Raw genomic sequence first — 19356 nt, 5'->3', positions numbered from 1 at the left:
AACCCTGTAAGTGCTTCATGTACTTCAGTTTTTGAAAAACTGTCCCGAACGCGATTTCGCAGATTTTTCTGCAATTTCGCGAGAGTCGTGGACTGCGAAATTGCAGAAAATTAGCAAATTCTGCGAACGGAACGGATTTTACGCCCATGCTCAATAATTCCTGGTTGCTCACTCTGGTTTTCCGCTCAGCTCTGGGATGCTTCTGAGTAGCCATGCGCTTTACAAAAACCCATTCCTTTCCATTCTATTCCTCTGCTCTTTGCTCACAGGACTCTGAGCTCAAAATAGGGGTCTTGCTTTGGCCTCTCCCCATTTGATATCACAGTATATTTTACCCTCTGTAGGAATCTTTTTTCTGTGGCCCTGAATTTTGACTCCATTTCTTTTGTCTCTGACCAGTTTCTTTTCATTCTTAAGAATACACCGTAGGGTATGCTTTTCTTCACTGAAAAACACATATTTCAGGGACGTTATAGTTAGTCTGACATTTCACTCATACAAAACCAGAGAAATGTGGCCGTTATAGTTAGATGAGGTAACTATAACTTGCGCCCCCGCAATGCACTGCTGATGACATCACATATTACATCACTCATGATATGGCCAGTGACATCACTGATAACATCACTAATGACATCATCCAGTGACTGTTTCTGAAAAGTTAAAGAATTTTAACTATATATACACACTATGGTGTATTGAAGAATGAGTGGGTGTATGAGTGTCTGTATGATTTAGTGGGTGCGTGACTGACTGTATAAGTGAGTGGTTAAACGTGTCTGAGTGAATGAATGGGTGAGTGACTAATCTGTGTGAATGTCTGTCAGTCTGTTGGTTAGTGTGCAAGTGGCTGCATGGATTGGTGAGTAGCTATATGAGTGACTATATGGGTTAACGATTGGTTGTCTGAGTACCTGTATGGGTGCCTGAGAGTCTGTATGGGTGGGTGGTGGTGTGTTACTCCCTGCACAGATATGTGAGTGGGTGACTCACTGGGTGTAGGCGGGTCATGAGTGCATCTGCGAGGGGCTGTATGGATAAGTGTGTGCTTGTGTCTGTGATTGTATAATAGAGTAATTATGTGTTAGTATCTGTATGAATATTGAGGTGGTGTGTGTATAACTGTATAGGTGAGTAAATGACAGTGTGATTGACTCTTTGGGTTACTGACTAGGAGTGTTAGTAACTCTATGGGTGAGCGGGGGAATGTGAGTGTCTGTATGGGTGTATGAGTGCATATATTAATGACTGTATTGGTGAGTGAGGGTGTGTGTGTGTAGAACTATGAATTAGTGTGTGGGTATGTGCTAACTGGTATTAGTGTGTCTATGGTTTCGAGAATGGAAGTCTGTATTTTACAGTTGGTGTATAATAGGCTATATTAGGATGTGAGGAGGTACATCTGAGATTAAGTGGATGATGTCATCAACGATGTCATTAGTGATGTCGCTGGCCATGTAATGAGTGATGTAATATGTGACGTCATTAGCAGTGCATTGTGAGGGTGCAAGTTATAGTTAGCTCAGCTAACTATAACAGCCAAATTTTTCTAGTTTTGTATGAGTGAAATGTCAGTGAATTTCTAAGGTTTTTTTAAATGTTAATTGCTAACTATAACATCCCTGAAACCTGAGGTTTTTTCAGTGAATTTCTAAGTTTTTTTATATTCTAATTGCTAACTATAACATCCCTGAAACCTCTGTTTTTTTAAGTGAATTTCTAAGGTTTTTTAAATGCTAATTTCTAACTATAACGTAGTAGTCGCATTTGCAGATTGGTGCAGAGAAGGAATTCCACTGCCTAGGACTTACAGGAGGTACGAGGAGGACATCTTGGCTCCCAATGTCCCTCAGGAGTAAAGTGGACTTCCTCCCCAACCCATAGTGTGCTGGAGGCGTGTTTGCCGAGTGATGGAGAAAGGGGGGGCGTGGCCTCCGAAGACCTCTTAGCAATCCCACTGTGTGGGACTTACAGGAGGTAAGAGATGGGGTAGTTGGCCCCAAAGGACAACCTTGGGGGGCAACTACCCCTCCTAATACTTCCAGTAGGTCCCACACAGCAGCATTGGTAAGTTCTCATAGCACACCCTGCCTCCTTTGCCCACTAGTCTGCAAAACATGCTCCCTGGCTCGCTCTTGGATGGGGATTAAAGTCCCCTTTGCTGCTGGGGGTCGTTAGGGGCCAACTAGCCTACCTGATGACTCCAGTAAGTCCCAGATAGTGGGATTGCTGAGAGAAAGACACAGGCCTCGCCCCCTTTCTCCACCACTCTGCAAACATGCCTCCTGGTGCGCTCTTGGTTGGGAGATGAAGTCCCCTTGCTTCCTGATGATCCCTGGTGGCCAACTAGCCCTCCTGTTATCTCTAGTAAGCCCCACACAGCTGGATTGCTTGAGTGGTCTAAGGCCACACCCCTTTTTACACCACTCTGCAAACGCGCCTCCTGGCGCACTGCTGCTCGGGGATGAAATCCACTTTAGTCCGGAGGTCCTCAGGACGCAAGCGGACCTCATTGCCCCACCAGCAATGCGCCAAAAAGTGTGTTTGCAGAGTGGTGTAAAAAGGGGTGTGGCCATGGACCACCTCTCAGCAATCACACTGTGTGAGGCTTACTGGAGGTATATGGTGGGCTGGTTGGCCCCTAAAGACCCTTAAGATGCTAGGGGACTTAATCTCCCAACCCAGAATGTGCCAGGAGGCGCTTTTGCAGAGTGGTGCAGGAGGGGGCGGGGCCTTCGGCAAGATGCTGGCTTCTTTTTTTATTGTTAGAAGTGGGCTGTGTGGCCCCCTTCTCTTAATATTTTGTGGGCCCTGGGGACCCCATCCCCCAGGGCCTGAGCCATTTTATATATATATATCTTTTAATCAAATGGGGGAGAAAGAAGCTAAGATCCATTCGACTTCTATTCAATAATCAAGTAATCAAGGGAGAATGGATCACTTGTCCTGTTTTACCAGGGTCTAGGGTTCTTGCCGTCTAAAAATCCCTTTTTCACGTAGTACTCATAATAGCCGTATATATTGTTTGGCCGCTTTTATCTTTTACGTGAAAAGCATCATCATTGGGTCTTATTTGTGCTTTCCTCCACCGGGATGGAGACCAACTGTTTATTCACAACAGTGATCAGGAATGGGAAGGGTGAAGTTGAAGTGAACTTAAAATTGCCTCCATACCACTGGTCTGGATTTATTTAATCAGTGGTGATGCAAGATGAAAATGGAATGCGGTGCGTGAATAGATGGGCTACTGTTCTATAGCACATGTGTCAACAAGTGAGTGGTCGAGCGGTCAACATGTTTCAGCCCTATGGGTGCCCAGTCGGGTCAGAGGGCTTTCTTCAGGACCAGATTGGCATGTCTCATTTGTGTGACCTACGTAGATAAGTAATTGCACTTACCCTTCTTCTTATGGTGCCAGGTAATGCGCTGTATTGTTATGGGTCAGTTGTACCTATAACTCTTATTTAAGTGCTTGGAAGCTCTCTCGGAGAACGTGCGGAGTGAGCGCACTTCTACAGTGAGAAGTCTTCCTTGTTGCTTGTCTGATCTGCGGCTGACGTACACCGGAGCATAAGTATGGAAAGTTGATAATTTTCGAGTTGATAATATTACCACAATATTTTTGATGTTCATAGTTTGTCCTACAACCATGATCATAGTGGATCAACACCAAACAAAAGGATGTAAATCTTTGAGACTTTAAGTTCATAACTGGACATGTCACTGAACAAATCAACTATGTGTCCAATAAGTAATAGTAGGGAAGGCCAAGGTGAGATCTGTAACTATAACTAGCCATGTAAACCTTATATACATTGTCTTCATGGCTTTAATGAACAAACTGGTGCACAGCATGTCTGGTATACATGGAAGATCAATAAAAATATCCTAGACATGCCAGCCTGGAGGAAACTTCATTCAGACTCAGTTACAGCCTTCTCTGCTCTACATGACTAGTTGTAGCTGGCAGTTGCTCTTTGTGCATTACTCCAAGACAGTGAGACAAAGGCAAGCTAGGTGTTGGCTAGATGGGACACTCTCACTGATGAGGGGGGAGGACCTGTCACCTGCCACATTTGCACATCACAAAGGCTTTGCATGAGCATTCTCATAAAGGGTTTACCACTAGTCTTTAGTGCCACCCAGACATACTGTAGCCAGGGCAGGGATGAAAGGGATGCCTGACACCTCTGGGACGTGTAAGCTTCAAAAACATTTACAACTTTAAAGTGGGTACCAGCTGTAAACATTGGACCTCAGATCCCATCACTTCAGCACACTTCTGGACATGTGGATTTCTTCAGAAGGACTGCTGTACTACTTTGCTGCCAGAAGGACTGACACTCTGCTGCCATGCTAACACGAAGCTTCAGCAACAACAGACCAGGATGCCGGACAGGATCTTCAAGCTAAGGCGATGACCTTCCACGATGCCAAGCCTACTCTACACTACTTCGATGGTAATCTATGACACACTCCCTGCTCCTCGTGGCCCCTCCTACCAAGAATGGAAATATTAGACCTGAACTGTGAAGGTAACTCTTTCAGTGGGACAGACCTGGTCCCTGTATCCAGCCTGCACTCCATCACTGTAGGTCTGATCTTGTGATTTTCAACTAGCCGCTAATTCTACTTACATTTTTTTTTATTTGCATATCTCAGATTCTACTGATGGCTTTCTGTTGCTTTGGGGTCAAATTATTTATTTTGTTTTGCTCTACGTTTCTAAATTGGTGTGGGATTTTTCTTGTGTTGTGTATTCACTTTATTACTGTTTGAAGTGCTGCGTAAACACATTACAGATTGCCTCTAAATAAAGTCTGACTGCTTTCATTCCAGGCTACCAGAGGGTTAAGAACAGGTTTATTTTGGGTTTGCTTATGACTTCATCCTGATATGAATTATGGCTGTTGCTTGAGCAGGGTTTCACCCCCCCCCCCTCCCCAAACCCCCCAAACAGTAACTCAATTTCACCAGGTGTTTAATACAAAAGCTGGGGGAAGAGAGAGAGACTTAGAGTCCAAAGCAAGAAAGGCATCAACACAAATCACAAACATTTCAAGCCAACCAATTTAAGTGAGCATCTGCTTCGAAAAGGAGTTATATTTTGACAAAAGGCCTGGTCTGCCTTTCTTAGTAGATCAGAATTTGCATCACAGTGTTTGTACTGAGCTCCAAGTTACACCCATGTAACTCCTGTTAATGCAAAGTGGCACAAAGCTGCACAAACAGCAGTTTGTGACAGAAGGGTACCTTTCCAGCAGAAAATGCATTTTCTAATGGAAATTAAGTACCCTTTTAAGACTTTGGCCTGCTTTGCATGGCTTTCACTGGTGTGAACCCGAAGTCCCAGATACCACAGGTCCACATATTAGACCCAGGTGAGCCTACACAGATTCTCCCCTCTACGCACCCCAGATGTTTCCATGCTGAAAGTGCGGCTGCGTGGTGGTCCTAAAAAAACTAGCATTTGTAAATAAGTAATCAGTCCTCTCAATGTGATCTTTCTTATTTGGTTGGAAAAAGTCATTGAATAAGTACACAGAAATCCATTTAGCATTCTAGCACTTTTTCCACTGCCAGGTACCATAATGATTGTTTCTATTTAAAGAGTTCTGCGAGATTGCATCCTCACCTATGCCTTTGCCTGCATAAAACCCCCCCTCATGCATCGCTTGCCACACAGAAGCAATAGCCTATAAGCTCTTATGACAGTGTTGAGATTTGCTTCCAACACTGTTATTTTTATTACTCAATGAGGTAACGTCTTTTCGATCAATGTTTATTTCAAGCACATCCCATTAAAGCATGCATTAATATGCAATGATGCAGAGTCAATACATAGATCCAGATTTAGAAAGATGTCAGGGACTCCAAAGTTGCTGCTCTGCGTTGCGTGACAGGGAGAGAGCAGGAAAGCACCATATCTACAGAGATATTGCACTATCCTGCTATCTTCCTAGTGCTGACGCAGATTCATGCTGCCTACCACCGCAGACACACCTTTACAGCATGGATCAAGGGTGTGTGCAGGAGGTCTAACATAAGTTTTTGCACTGGAAGGGTCCCTTTCCAGTAGAAAATCGTATGCCAAAATACATTTTAAAACATGTCCCGCTTTAAAGAGTGCTCTACAGTGCAGCACACATGTAAAGTGGGAAAGGTTAGGAGAAATAAAAGCATATCACCTTTTAACACCTGCTTCAAAGTGGTGTTATTTTTTGATGCACAGCCCTGTCTAATATTTTTTTTATATTTGCTTTAGGGTTAAAAACCGTGGGTGGTTACATGAGAATGGCCATGGACATGCATTACTTTCAGGAACTTTTCAGCTGAAAACAAGTTTTGCTCTGCAAAGTAAATTTAAAAAAAATATTTAGCGCTTGTTTGCCTTACTTTTGTGAAGCAAACCAGCTTAAATTGTTTGTCAATCTGAGCCAAAGTTTAAAACGATTGTGACGTTCATCAGCAAGGAAAACATTATTTAGGTCGCGTTTAACAATGCTGGTTTGGATTATGCTTCATGAATTTGTTGCTCAGTGTGGGCAACACTTACCAGTACCCAATAGCTCCCATTAAGATTGTTGACCCTAAAAACACTCTCCACCGTGTCACGATCAAGTGTGTTCCATGCACATTACTCAATAAACTATCTCCTGAACCAGACATCGCACAGTAGACCATCCACGTATAAACCAGTCACCTGAGCCTTTGTTAGAACAGATCATACATAATTGACTCAAACCCCAGTTATGTGGCAGGAAGTCAGTATTGTTGGTAATGGTTAAAAATAATCTGGAGCGTTTATGAGCCAAAATAATTAGTTGACATTATCTATCAAGCATATCAACACTTTGCTCTGGAGAAAAGTCTACAAAAAGTGACACAAACCAGAGCAAAGTGTTGATAAAGTATTTATTTTCCAGCACAAATCTTATTCTGCGCTGAAAAATAGCCCTAAAATTAATGTTAGTCACACTAGTTTGCACCAAGGAGACCGTCCATGGGTGGGAGATAGGCATTCCCATGCTAACACCCATGGTGTTTGACACAATCCCCCATCTACTAACAGTGGTAGACAGGGTTTGCACCAGACAATGATGCCTCCTTAAAGCAGGCGCTAACAAGAAGAAATGTTTTTATTTCTAAAAACATTTTCATGTAGCATGGGTGCTGCACTGTACAGCACACATGCAATGTGGAATGAGTTTTAAAGAATGAATAAGATCATACAGGCCTCATTTACAAGACCATTGCACCACCAGTATGTCACTTTTTTTGATGTATAGGTGGCACAGTGTGCCTGTCCATGTTTATAAGACCACATAAAGTCACCGTCCATGCTCTCATGGCTTTGTAAATATGGGCCCCTTTCATGCACTACTTTGCATGAAAGGGGCAATCCATGGTGTTGCTGTGGATGTTTCCACATAACATCCATGGAAACTGACACATTCCCAGATTTACAAAGTGTAGTAAACCTGGGAACGCATCAGAATCCTACGCCTCCCCAGGGGAGGAGTAGGAGTAGGAGTAGCACAAGGAGGAGAAATACTTTAATGTTTCCTTGCTTTTCCTCTTTCTATGAGAGCAGCATTCTGCAGCATGCAAAGAAAGAGGAAAATGCAATCAATCATTGTTTTTGTGCAGGAAGGTGTTCCTTCCTGCACATAAACAATCATCCCTGCAATGCAGGCACCCTTGCAACATGAGCATGGGCGCCTGCTTTGGAGGACGGCCACTGTTTGTGCACCAGCGCAGGGGAGGACACAAATGCGCTGTATCTTGTGGAAATGGTACATTCCTGCACTTAAATGTTGATGCAGGTCAGCACACAAGGAAGACTTGGTCCAGACAAGACAAGGAAGACTTTTCTATAGCGCTTTTTCACAGTGAGGTATTAGTGTATTTCACAGGACAACTGAAAGCATATACCGAAGCACAAGTAACAAAACAAAACAGAGGAACATTAATGCATGAAGCAAAACAAAGAAACAAGAGAAAAAAAATATACATATATCTTTAGCAAATCAACTAATATGGAACCCTTGGTATGGACTAATCCTCAGTATTCAAGCTCTTATCCTTTTGTAGCTGTATGACGAATAGCCAGTTTTAGGTGTCCGGCCAGCAGGGTATTAGGATCTCATTTAAAAACTTTTGACGCACGGCAGCACAGCAGGCCTTCCTGCTTCGCTGCCATTCGTAAAAAGAACAGGGCAGGAATGCACCTTATCTTGTAGATATGGTGCATTCCTGTCCTTCTCCCCTGCATCTGCACACAAACAGCAGTTGTGCGCCAAAGCAGACACCCTTGAGTCATGTTGCAAGGGTGCCTGCGTTTTTCAGGGATGATTGTTTTTGTGCAGGAAAGGGCACCTTCAAGCACAAAAACAACCATTGATGGCATTTTCCGCTTTCTATGCTTGCTGCAGAATGGAAAGAGTGAAAAACAAGGAGAATTAAAAGTATTTTCTCTTCGTTGTGCCACTCCTACTCCTCCTCTGGGGTGACGCAGCATTCTGACGCATTCCCAGGTTTACGTTTACAATTCCTCGTAAATCTGAGAACGCTTCAGATTCCATGGGTGTTGCGTGGGAACACCCACAGCAACACCCATTGACCGCCCCTTTCACACAGTGTTCCGCATGAAAGTGGCACATAAATATAGGGCCATGAAAAACTACGTAAAGTGGCTCTGCGTGGCCTTGTAAATATGCTGCGGCACATTGCGCCAAAGGTGCGTCATGAAAGTGGCGCTCTGATGACGCAAAAGTGCCACCGAGGCCTCGGACATGAAGCCCATAGTTTGGGACTGCATATCAACACAACAGACCTCTGGAGTATTGTGAGAACACTTTACTCTCTGAGAATGAGTAACTTGTTCATCAGCTTGATAAAGACCAGGAAAAGAAGAGAAATTCAAACCTAATGCTTATACGTTTCGCTTTTTTTATTTTTTGTGGTATGTGGTGTTCATGCAAATAGATGTACCCTGTGCTTTTCGTAAAATGTTCCTGAGAATAGTGCAGCAACATTTCCTTCTAGTAATACATTCGTTTTAAACAGGAACTAGCTGGCTTTTGATTTGTTTTGACCCCGAGTGTTTACTTTGTCTGAAGGTAGGGCAGATTCATGGGCCCCGTTTGTCTTGTTTGCTGAATTATAAGGTACGGGAGTGCTCGTCTGTCTGCTTTGTCAATCAACCCCTTTACTGAAATGTCTATGCTCTTATTTCCTACAGCCAAGCATAAGGTGTGCGCGCTCCGGTTACGCTCTCCATTGTCCTGGCTAAACTATATATTCTGAGGCTGTGGATTAGAAGCAGCAAGGCGCGGCAAGTCACAGCTCAGCAGATGGCGTGCCGACTCCAGCCTCCCTCTGCACTTTTAAGGTAATTGGGTTTTAAGGCTAACAATTCCACATTGTTGACTATCATTGAAGTAATAATTCCGCGGAAGTGTATGACCCACGTATACCATAAACCCTTCTTAGAATACACGCACACAAACACTTACACCGACGCAAGGCCACCCACACAAAGGTACGTGTACTTGAAAGTACCTACACTCATAATTTTAATAAACCAAGCAGAACGCTTATTAAGCAATCTTTTTTTTCTTTTTCTCACTGGACACTGCTGCCAACCATAGGCGTAGCCAATATATCATGGGGCCTAGTGCAAATAAGGAAACTGCCCCGTTGGCTACTATTTCAATTGCAAAATACATCAATAATAAGTGTTCAGTGGGCAAAGCAATCGTCTTGGCCCCAGCGCCACTGTACCTGCTTCACCAATGGAAGCTACCCTCCTGCTCCACAACTCGGTACAGCATGTAAAAATGCATGTCATGTCAATATCCCCGAATTATGAACCCTGCTTGTTAAATAACAAAAGAGATATTTTTCTGGCAGCAGAATACCATGCTTTTGGCTACAGGGATATCTATTGCTCACATGGTGATAGTGCACCATGCTATTGGCTACAGAGACATCTAATGGAAAGATATTTTTCTAAACCTTCAAGATGTAAAAATGTGACGATGTTATATTATTGATCTGTTCTGAGAAACAAAGATGGTCGAAGAACAGGACTCTCAGATTTTTTACTTTTCCAACTAGGGATGGGAACGGCCCTGAGGCGAACTGCCACCAAAAATCGTTCCAGAAAGAGGTGTTCTTTCCATAGAGCATAACCTCTGTTTTCTCAGTATTCAACTTGAGACGTTTTCCTGCATCCATCTGGTGATGTGTGTGTTGTACATTGATTCTTCATGTAATATGGTTGTCTTTTGTCTTAGTCCTTTCTTTGTGTTTTTTTGTTCTCTCTCTACCACAATGCCTATGTATGTTCTGACTTCTACCTGGAATTCTCCAGGTAGAAGTCAGAACATACATAGGCATTGTGGTAGAGAGAGAACAAGAAAACACAAAGAAAGGACTACGACAAAAGACAACCATATTACATGAAGAATCAATGTACAACACATCTCCCTCCTTTATAGAAAAGAAAAGAAATAAAGGAAACGAAGATTACAATACAAAAGACTGCAACAACAACCACAAAGACAAAAGGCTGACCAGACTACCAACTGACACTAGTGGAGTTCTCCAGGTAGAAGTCAGAACATACATAGGCATTGTGGTAGAGAGAGAACAAGAAAACACAAAGAAAGGACTAAGACAAAAGACAACCATATTACATGAAGAATCAATGTACAACAGTGTGCCAAACATATGTTAAATTCTTTGGCCCCACTGCCGAACTCAGATGAAATTGATACCACTATCTGTGTGTCATCCGCATATGATATTGCAGAAAAACAGTGAGATTGAATGAGTTGTGCCAAAGGGGTGACATAGATGTTAAATAATGTTGGGGATAATGATGATCCCTGAGGCACCCCACGGGGAAGAGCGAAAGTGTTTGACGCATGCCCTCCAAGCACCATAGTCTGTTCTCTGTTTGACAAAAATGAAGAAAGTAGGCTCAGTGCCATACCCTTGATCCCCAGGTCCTGCAGTCGGTTGACACTCAGCGCTCCCAAGCACCATAGAAGCCTACACTTACTCTAACCCAGCTGTCCTGCACTTTCTCTTACCCAGCTGTCTTAAGACTGCTGGGTTAGAGGTTTCCAATTCCATATGTCTGGCTGGCTGTCACAAGATGACTGGCCAAAGGGACATGCACACTTTGAAAAGTGCTCAAACAGCCCACCCTCCTCCGTGGAGCCATCATTCAGCAGCTGCCCCGCCCCCACCCTAATGCCCGGTTCAAGACGGGAGGATAAAAATTAACATGGTAATGAATTGCCATTTTATATTTCATCTTTGGGGATAATTTAAGGGGGGGGCGACGCTCATCCGCTTCAACGGCGGAGCGGCACCTGGTGCAGTATTACTCTAATCATGTTTTTCCGAAATGTGTTAGAACTGGCCTCGCAGCTAACTGCCCCATGAGCGCAATGAAAGCTTGTAGTATATAGGATGATATTATAGCACTATACGTACCCTGTATTTCACCTCATTTGCTATGCCTCTTGAGAGTAATAAATGGAAATGACTCCTGGCCAAAACCACATACGCTGATAAAGTACATGGAGGTGGGAGAAATGCTGGTACATCTGCTTCTACTTTCACATACAGTAGACTAATAAAGACCATTTGTATTACTATATGCAACATACTGGATTGAGCATTTTGAATTTTGGTGACAAGCAAAGCAGGCATTTAGCTTGAACACATGGAGGTCCTGGTGGGTCTGTGTGTTTGCAAAAATATCAGCATATGTCATAATAACATTTGGTGTGTCCAAAAGCAGTTGAAATTACAACAGGTGCGGGACACATTTTGCAATGTGGTGGTATAGTCGAATAGTTTCAGGTTGTCTATCTGAAATCTAAATATGTGGACATGCTGTAGAAATTGTACATGGCTTGAAATCCACATTTGTGGTGCAAATGTGAGATAAGGGTTTAACCACACATTTCTCAATTCATTAAGCATTGTTTATAAATGCCAATCATAATCTAACGTTAAATGATAAAATAGACTAAGCCAGTCTTTGAAGTGGCACCTTAGTAATACTCTACAACAACCATTGGGATGTGTTTATCCCCACAGAGAACACAGTAATTCTTGGGCTTCCATCTGGTCAAAGAGCATTACAATTGGGGTTACCGAATCCACAACAACATGATTCACTGTTAAATGTTTCATGCATCTTTTTCTCATACGAAGCATGGGGTCTGTAAAAGGAACGTTGTTTGAGAGCTAAATTTAGGGTAACTATTAACTACTGACCGAAGAAATGACTACCGAGAAAGTAGGTACAAGACAGTATAAGGAGAAAAAATACTGTTCAGAATGGTTTTCCGAGAACTGACGCCGTATTCCTCACTTACTGGATTGCAACTGTTATTGAGTGGAAGAACCAGCATGTGGAGTCATTGAAACCTTTCACACAGTCATGACATGCTGGCTGTCCCAATAATGCAAAGACAATATGTCTCATGCATAGTGCCATTACAACTTACGAACTACTTCATGGCCTGTCATAGTAGGATGATGATAGTTATCCCAGAAATTAATGTATCAATGGCAATAGTAGGCTAAACTGCAGGTGAAACTACATTGCAAATCACGATTAAGTGAAGCATCCGCGACAAGCAACGGCTGTAAAGACCATCAAAGGTAAAATGTAAACTATATCAAGAAAACATCTAATCACATTAAGGCTGAATAGTTTTTTTCCCCCAAAAATGCAAAATGCAAACTGCAACGTAGCCAAGGGTGACCTGGAACATCTTATTTTTCTGTGCCCTACACTCAAGGGGTTTTGGGGGAAGATTTTTGACTTTATAGACCAAGCGCACCACTGTAAAATGAAGAGGGATTTTGCTTCAATCACGATGGCCCTCTTGCGAACTGAACTCCCAACAGTTGAGAAAGAGAGCTGTTAGACCTTCTGCTAACTGCTGCAGTCAAGTTGGTACTCACGAACTGGTATGACACCTCTAAAGCATCATACAGTGGTTGGCTCTGCTGGATCACCTATTTAAGAGGTGCCAACTCCCTAGCGATAAGATACTCACCATGGAAAGCCTCCTCAAGGAACCTTTGGGAGTCACTGGACAAGAACTTACCCCCCGCCAGCCAACCGTCAAGAACCTAACATCTCCACGAACTATCAGCCCAAAAAAAAAAAAAAGGGGTTTTAGTTGCCACAACAACTGCACACGTTTTGAACCTGCCAAAACCACAGGATACTCTCTCTCTCTCTTTTTACTTATTCACACTTTCCTCTCCTCCTTTCAAGCACACCTTTATTGTATAACCAAAAAAGGGGCGCCAGTCGAATAATGTCTACCATGTACCATGTACCTTGTACAGCACAGAATGGCTGCCCGTGTGACTGAATCACTCTACATTGTATGTATATGTAAAACAAAACAAAAAGTAGTTAATAGTTACACCGCATTATAAGTTAAAATTCTGTCAAACATTTATGACATTTCGTTTGGCACATACTCAGGGCCTTATTTATGAGGCCCCTATGCTGCTGTTGCACCACTTCTGTGATGCTGCGGCGGCATAAAAATACACCACACTGTTCTATATTTACAAAATGACACATTTTAGCAGATGCATCACTTTGTAAACCCCTGCACTACAATATATTTATGACAGGTATACTGTATGCAGCGCAGCAAAGCCACGTAGAAGTGACACAGCAAAATCTATGAGATTTAACTGCACCACTTCTAGGGCGTCACTATGTCAAATCCTTACTCCTGCTTGACGCAGGCATTAGGAGTTACGCGGGGCTTTTCACATGGGGCTTGCCCCATGTGAAAAGACACATTGCTGGAGTTGCATCTGCTTTCAGACACACTCCAGTAATGCACCAATTTTGCACCTACAGATACGTCAAGAATACGGACGTATCTGTAAATCCTTGCAACATGTAGTGGCGTATAGTAAATACGGCCCATTCAGGTTGTCACAAGGATGGGGCTAGGAAAAGTGTTGTATTGCTGTTTTCCCACAGCAATCCAACACTTTTCATAAATGAGGCACTCAGTATTTGACTATCAGATCAGTGGCGCAGCTAGGCCTTTTGCCATCCATGGCGGTCCCTGCGTTTGCTGCATGTAAGAGCGCGGGTGGCTGCTGGCGATTCCTGTGTTTGCTGTCCCACAATGGCCACATGTAAATGCTGGGGGAGGCGGCTGCCCCCAAAACTCATGCTGCACTGGACGGACCACGCCCCCTTGCTATGCCACTATCTCTCATACTAGCATTAGGATGTCATTTGCACCTACATTGTTGCAAGATGATATTTTTGACTGGCATGTTGCTTTTCTGCTTCATCTACATCCATCATGATAAACATGCTGTTGATGACAGTGATATAACTTCACTCTCGCATGTTTTAATCTTTACAGTTGCAGAGGGTGGGATATAGGTGCTCAGGGATATAGGTACTCACTACAGCAATTTTACATCATCACTCACTCCTTTCAATATTCCTTCTTCTTTGGATACATCTGTGTTGAAATACAGCATGCAGAACTATCGAGTGTACCTCCAACTATGGGCCTCATTTATGGTCACTTTTGCCCCGCCGGGACATCACTTTTTTGCTGTTCTGGCGGCGAAATGTGCCCTGGCATATTTACAAGGCCCATAAAGCCACTTTACATGGCTTTTCATGGCCTTGTAAATATGTGCCCCTTTCACGCAGTGCACTGTGTGAAAGGGGCATTGCAAGGGTGTTGCTGTGGGTGTTCCCACGAAACATCGGGAATCTGAAGCATTCCCAGATTTATGAGAAATCATAAACAATGGAATGCATCAGAACCTGGGCGATGGCGTTAGGGAGGTGCAACAAGGAGAAATGTTGTCCATTTTCATTGTTTTTTTTCCTTTTTCTATTTGTGCTACATTCTACAGCAAACACAGTAAGAGGAAAACGCCTGTATTGATTGATTTCAATCAGCCCTGCAACACAGGTGCAAGGCTGCCTGCATTGGCACATACCATTACATTGTGCGCCAGCGCAGGGAAAAAGGACAGGAATGCACAGTATCTCATAGAAACGGTGCATTCCTGTCCTTTTGTTTCAACATAGGGCAGCACAGCAAGAGTCCTTCCGTCACTACCCCACATCAAAACCTTATAAATGAGGCCCAAGGATCCCATACATGAGACTACACCTATTGCCTCAGTATGGGTAAACATATTTTCATGGTCATGAAAACCTCAATGTTTAACCCCATCCATGCTGCCGTCGGCCATTGGCCGACACGGCCCCACCCGTTTTGCGGAAGTGCCGCACTTCCGCAAAACGGGCGGCGCAGCCAACGAGTTAAAGCATCAATAATTACAAACATACCTTCTTGTGTTTATGGAGAGACATATAGGTTAATTTAGGACCTTGTTCAGTACAATAGCCTGGAAGAGCATAACAAACAAATGTCACTAATGAATATTTTTAATCTGTGGGTGTATTAACATCATGTCCTTGAACATTTAGCTTGCCTGCATTATATAGTGCGTGGTAACATCTGGGCTAAACCTGTCCCTCAACCTGTCTGTTCTTATACTCTCTTGGTATGTTGCCAGATTGAATAAGCCTTGTTTGCGTTTGCTGTTCTGGATTCTCAACTCTTTTAACATTTAGATAATCATAGTTCAAATGAAGTTGTTGGGAATTCGCTAAAATAAAATCTTTCCACAGAACCATGCTTGAAAAACTTTAATAAGGAATTATGTAAACACATAGGGTCTCCTTTATGGGGTTTTTGCCATAGGGCAGCACAGAAGGTCTTGCTGCTGTGCCTCCCTAAGGCAAAAGAAAAGGGCAGGGATGCACCATATTTATTAGATACAGTGCATTTTTGTCCTTTTCCCTGTGCAGGTGCACAATGGGCAGCCGTGCGCCAACGTATGCACCTTTGCACCATGGTACAAAGGTATCTGCGTTGTGGGGATGACTATTTTTGTGTAGGAAGGGAAACCTTTCTACCCAAAAACAATCACAAGAGGATTGTTCCTGTTTCTATTTGTGCTGCAGAAAGCAGCACACATAGAAAGAGGAAAAACAAGGAGAAATAAAGATATTTCTCCTCGTTGTGCCTCACTTCCACCTCGCCTGGGGAGGCGTACGTTTTTGGCTCTGCCTCAGTCTTACTATTTCTCGTAAATCTGGGCAGTGTCAAAAAGTCATGGATATGCCTGGAAACGCCCCCAGAAACACTCCTGGAACTCCCCTTTAACGCAGATTTCTGCGTGAAAGGGGCACATATTTATAAAGCCATGAAAAGCCACATAATGTGGCTTCATGTGGCCTTATAAATATGCCAGTGGCACATTGTGCCACTGGAACGTCAAAAAAATGACGTTCCGGCAGCGCAATAGTGCGGGTAGGGCCTCAAAAATTAGGCCCATACTATCTACTACGACAAGCTCTATACACCAATGCTGAAATATAACGTATTATAACAGTTTCTGGCATATGGTACCGAAAATCGTTACCCCAAGAGTTCAATATGTTATTGACTCTTCAATTACAAGCAGACCTGCTTACAGTCAGAATTAGATTTATATTCATATGTAAAAATGGCAACAGAATAAATCAAAAGAATGAAGTCAATTCTACCAAGTACTTAAATTATGTTCTACGGAATTGAATGATTGTACCTCTAAGAGTGAAAGTACTACGAGTTAGTGTTGACCAACAAGAATTACGAAAACAAAACAATGCAGATGTTCGCAAAGTGGGGGCAGAAAGTAAAATATGTAGAGTTTATCAACTTTGACAGTTTGTAAAGAAGCAACAAGGGTTAGATAGCATTAACTCAACATGACGAATAAATATTAGTTATAAAAATGTTTTATAAATGTGATGTTTTAAAATGATAACGTATACTGTTCTTTTGAACAAATAGATTGATTAAGCTGTTATTATTATATCCCTTATCACCTTACAAAGGCAACATGCCTTGCGAAATTTATGTCGATGATTAAAACAAACATATAACTATTTGATATGTAAAACTATTGAGGATTGAGGAAATAGGACAAATTAGAATACATGTGACAATGACCTAGAGCATATGTTAATGGGGCCGCCCTTGTGACCCTTTAGTTGGTGACATTTTTGTTTACACGTGAGGATATTCGGCAGTAAAAGAAGTTGAGCAACCAGGTCCAGCAAGCTCTTTTATGTTTTTTAATTAGTTTCCTGCGTTCTTTATGTCTACGCATTTTTTCTTGTAGAAGTTGAAGCTGCATTTGGTAAATTGAACCAAAATGTATGCATTTTTAATCCCATTACACCCTCGTGTGGTCAGAAGAATCAACACAGCATCTGTTTCATTTCTGTGTGAAAAAATTAAGATTTCTTACATCTGTCGCATTTAAAATTGAGCTTGAAAAGATGCTTTTCTTTCAAAAGGGAGTTTTTTCTTTCGTAAGGCGGAAAATACATATTACCATTAATATCTGCGATTCCTATCTAATTTCAGAATTGCAGGTATTACTTTGCATTGCAAGATTCACTTTCAAAAACTAACATAGGGACTGGGATTGACTGCATATATTCACTGAGACAGGATTTCAGAGCCGAACAGGATTCCTGTTCCAGAGCCCAAGTCTCAATGAAGAACAGGGGGCGTCATCACTATTAGAACTTTTTGTGCACAGTGCAAGGTCATGTTTTTCTTCCTAGACGAGCACCAATACTATCAGTTGAGCTCTGATTTTTAGGTCTGGTTTTAGCCCAGACCATTTTATTTTACTAAAATAATATATATATATTACATACGTACTAAAAGGGGCTTTCAGCCACCTCTCTTCCCCCTTTGGTCTGCTGTTATGTCAGTCACATTTTATTTTTGCCCACTACAGCATACAGCATTGGGCAATGGGTCTGCCTACTTAAGGCTCTGGTGAATGTCACTTTGAGTGTCTGCATTTTACTTTTCCAAAGGTACACATCCGCATACAAGGAGTTCCTTCTGGTGCCAGTATTCCCTGGTCTTATAGTAGTGCGGATTTGAAGTGCGAATAGGTCAGATTCCAACTTTATCAGTGCCTGGCTGTCTCTTTCCAATGCTAAAGTAAATTTCTTTTGAAGAGGGCTGCTGCTATATCATATCATATCATACCATATTGTGTTTGTGGACTGTTTCGCTAATGGTTCTTTTCTAAACTTTCCCCAGGAAAAATCCAAACTTTATGGTGTTTAATTTGCAGCACACTTCAAATAGATTTATTTAAACATAGGTGACACGCAATTTGGTTTTAGTATCCAATATTTAATAATGTGAATACTCTTTCCTTCATTCTTTCCATCTTCTTTCTTTCTTTCTTTTCTCCTTTCTCTTCTTTTGCCTTCATTTTTCCTTTTCTTTTTTGCCTTCTTTCCTTTTGTTGTTCCCTTTCTTTTTTGCCTTTCCTTTTTTGTTCCTTCATTCTCTCCTCCTTTTTTGACTTATTCCCATGGTTTCCACATCTTTCCTTAGTCCTTTCTTTTTTGCTTCTTTTATTATTTCTTTTTATCCTTCTTTCCTTTCCTTTCCATCTTTGCCTTTTTCGTTCTTTCCTTCTTATTTCCTTGTTTCTTTTCCTTCTTTCTTTCTCTTTTGCTTTCTTTTATTCTTTTTTCTTCTTTCTTTTTGTCACCTTTCCTTTTTTCTTTCCTTCTTCTTTCTGTTTTCCATTCCTTTTTCTTTCCTTTTTTACTTTCTTCGTTTGCAACTTTTTTTCTTGCCATCTTCACTTCTTCCGCTTTCTTTCCGTCTTTCCTTGTTTTTTTGCTTTCTTTCGTTTATATGATCTTTCTTTTTCGCCATCTTACTTTTCTTCTTTTTTACCTTCTCTCCCTTTATATACTTTCTTGTTGTTTTTGACTTCTTTACATTGTTCATTCTTTTTGCCTTCTTTACTTTTTTCTTTCCTTCTGTTTTGCCTTTCATTCTTCCCTCTTTCTGTACTCTTTAATTTTCTTTTTTGCATTCTTTTTTCTTTCTTGTTTTACTTTCTTTATTTTAATCTTTCTTTCCTATTGCCTTCTTTCTTTCTTTCTTTCCTCCCTGTCCTTCTTTTGACATTTGTATCCTATCATTTATCTTTTCTTTTTTGCCCTCTTTCCTTCTTTCTTTTTTGCCTTCTTCACTCCCTACTATCCTTCTTTCTTTCCTTTTTCCTTTTTTCTTTCCTTTATCCTTCTGTTTGCCTTCTTTCTTTTTTCCTGCCTGTCTTCATTTCTGCCTTCCTTCTCTCCTTTTGCCTCCCTTATTTCCTTCCTTCCCTTTATGCCCTTCTTCCTTCCTTCCTTGTTTGTCTACT

The 19356-nt window shown here is 42.0% G+C and overlaps 1 long non-coding RNA gene across 3 annotated transcripts in view; it reads left to right on the top strand.

Annotated features, from left to right (window-relative positions):
- Positions 1 to 19356, top strand: part of LOC144825107 (uncharacterized) — a 572034-nt gene that overhangs the window by 478889 nt on the left and 73789 nt on the right. The window contains exon 4 of one of the 3 annotated variants that reach the window (XR_013609274.1): positions 9245 to 9394. The exons of the other annotated variants lie outside the window; for them this stretch is intronic. This is a non-coding gene — a long non-coding RNA (uncharacterized LOC144825107). The remainder of the gene's footprint in view (positions 1 to 9244; positions 9395 to 19356) is intronic. 3 annotated transcript variants of the gene reach the window in all.

The sequence above is a fragment of the Lissotriton helveticus genome, chromosome 3_1, assembly GCF_964261635.1.
Source record: "Lissotriton helveticus chromosome 3_1, aLisHel1.1, whole genome shotgun sequence".
NCBI classification, from domain to species: domain Eukaryota; kingdom Metazoa; phylum Chordata; class Amphibia; order Caudata; family Salamandridae; genus Lissotriton; species Lissotriton helveticus.
The sequence above is the reverse complement of the archived record's forward strand: the minus strand, read 5'-3'. Positions and strand labels throughout refer to the sequence as shown.